Below are 2,500 nucleotides of genomic sequence, written 5' to 3'. Positions count from 1 at the left end.
CCTCGTGATCGGCAACAAGGATTTGGTAGACAAGTTAAGGTATGGTTATTTTAAAATTATTTTCGTCTTAGCCCTTTCCTTACCACCTATCTACAGCAAAATCGTCACATTTGTTACGACACAATTCTACATTTTTTTCTTATTCAGATTTATTTTGCACATCACAATGATCTTTGTTTAATTAATAAGAACATAAAGTTCTTTTGTAGAGAGATTGTTTGAGTTTTTTCAAAAATCAATTTTACTGCTGGGTAAGCCTGCCATTTGGGATAATACTGAAAATGGCCAGGAGAGAGTTAAAGAACTGACAAAAATGTGTCTCAAACAATGCCAAAGGAATCAAGAAAGAAAAAAAAAAACACAAGAAAAAAAGTGCTAAGGTTCGATCCCCAGTCGAGGCAGACTTTTTTTTTTTCGTTTTTTTTTTTGGGATGTTTTTTTTCTTCTTCTTTTCTTGTGTTTTTCTTACTTGCTTTTCTGGCACTGTTTCATACACACTTTTTCAGATCTTAATTTTGCATTGGTGGCTGTTCCCCTAATTTTCACTTTGATTTTTTAAAATTATCTTTTATTACTTACTTTCATATTAGTGTCGAGTCGAAGTCAACTGACTCCAGGTCAAATTGTTATTGTTTGTTGAATTCAAAGTGGAATATCTCCATACAAACAACAACTCCGAGGGGTTTTATGTCGGGAACATTTGGATAGTAAACACGGGATATATGGTCAAAATATGAGACCTCAGTTATGTTGATATTATGTCGTTTTATTGCGGAGAAGGAAAGTAGTTTTCTAAAGTGACAACTTAGATTTCTCATTTCTTATTATGTCTACTTTAAACAGTTGTTAATATACAATGGCGGACTTCCGTGATTGGAGCCCATCGCACATAATATAAATATAAAGGTGAATTTGTGTGCCTTTATTCGACTTGTTAGTGATGTAATTGTTAGATCATGATCTGATGGCATGTTCTTTCGAACAAATGGCGTTTTTCGAAAAAAAGAATGAATAGAATAGACAGTATTCCCGCAGAGACGCGCCAATGCTGGTGAGTGACCAGTTATCGATATATTTTTTTCACCAGTGAATATATTAAAACCGGAAATGAGCACCCATTTAATTTTTGCTGGATGGAAAACCTGAAATCATCGCAAATAAATATTGCGTCATTTAATGTGCGTGGATTGTCTTCGAATATTAAGACAACAAAGCTTATCATGGATTTTAAAAAATACAATCTCAAAATTGTATGCCTTCAAGAAACGAAACGACCCAAAACAGACCAGATCATTGAAGGGAATCGACTAATAACCTTTCCACATGAGAACGGACAGGGGGGCTTGGGCTTTCTAATATCTCAGGCATGGTTACTCCATCTGGAAACACACGGGATCATTCATGATAGGCTAGCAGTATTAAGAAGTAAGAACTCTGCAAATATATTAAATAACAACAGATCTACAATAATAATCAACACTCATATGCCCACGAAGGACGAACATCATTAATGACAATAAAAGAATACGCCGTTATGAAGCGCTAGTGCTGCCAATCCTTATGTACAACTGTGGTACGTGAGGTACTAACAAAAAAGAATTCGGACACCCTGAACTCCCTTCACCGCAAACAATTGAGACAAGTTATCGGGGTACATTGGCCAGACAAAATCAGTAATGAGGATGTATATGACAGATGCAGAATACAACCAGTCAGTATGCGTATAAAGAAACAAAGATGGAAACTGTTCTGACACGTGCTCCGGCGAGATGAAAATATTCCAGCACAGACCTCAATGGATGATTACTTCAAGCAAGGAGCCAAATACAGAGGACGAACACCAACTTCACTTCCAACATTGAATCAAGATCTAAAAATATATCAAATACATTTAGAAATTAGAACCGAAGAACTGATTTCAACAACACAAGGAAACATCCAACTGCCTCAGCACCTTAACACACATGATGACATTCTAAAGCTAAGAACACTGTACTTGCACTAAACAGAGATGTATGAAGGCAGATTACTAACTGGATAATAGAAACAGACTGACAAAACTCAAAGTGACGCACACATTCACGGCAAGCGTCCATAGAGACTGCGCAGCCATATTTATTTATTTATTTAAACAGTGGCCGAGTGGTTAAGGCACTGCACTGTGACCCGAATGACCCGGGATCGAGCCCCGCTTCAGGCACTTTCGTTTTTTTTCCTTAAACAAGATTATTAACCCCCAATTTGCTCACTTGGACAACATGGGTGATTCCTGTTGACATCAGACATCTTGTTTGATGAGTTATCTATATTCCTTCGTGGAATGCCTAGGCGATTATATCTTATGATGCCGTGGCGCAAAAGGCATAATAATAAAATATATTATATATAAAACAGTTAATTGACATTCTCTGGTAAAACACGGACATTTATAGATTTGGCCAGAAAAGTGTTTTTTCATATTATACCATCGATCTTTATATTTGAAGAGCGGGTTTTCTGG

The 2,500-nt window shown here is 36.5% G+C and overlaps 1 protein-coding gene across 1 annotated transcript in view; it reads left to right on the top strand.

Annotated features, from left to right (window-relative positions):
• The window catches only part of LOC144969565 (uncharacterized), a 5,712-nt gene that overhangs the window by 26 nt on the left and 3,186 nt on the right, over positions 1 to 2,500 (top strand). Inside the window, exon 1 of the mRNA XM_078908708.1 lies at positions 1 to 39. This exon is cut by the window's left edge and continues 26 nt beyond it. The gene's annotated coding sequence lies outside the window, so the exon portion shown is untranslated. The remainder of the gene's footprint in view (positions 40 to 2,500) is intronic.

Source organism: Berghia stephanieae, chromosome 3 (assembly GCF_034508935.2).
Source record: "Berghia stephanieae isolate SIO BIC M18660-M18661 chromosome 3, UCSD_Bste_1.3, whole genome shotgun sequence".
Taxonomy (NCBI): Eukaryota; Metazoa; Mollusca; class Gastropoda; order Nudibranchia; family Aeolidiidae; genus Berghia; species Berghia stephanieae.
This window is presented reverse-complemented; position numbering and strand designations above follow the sequence as displayed.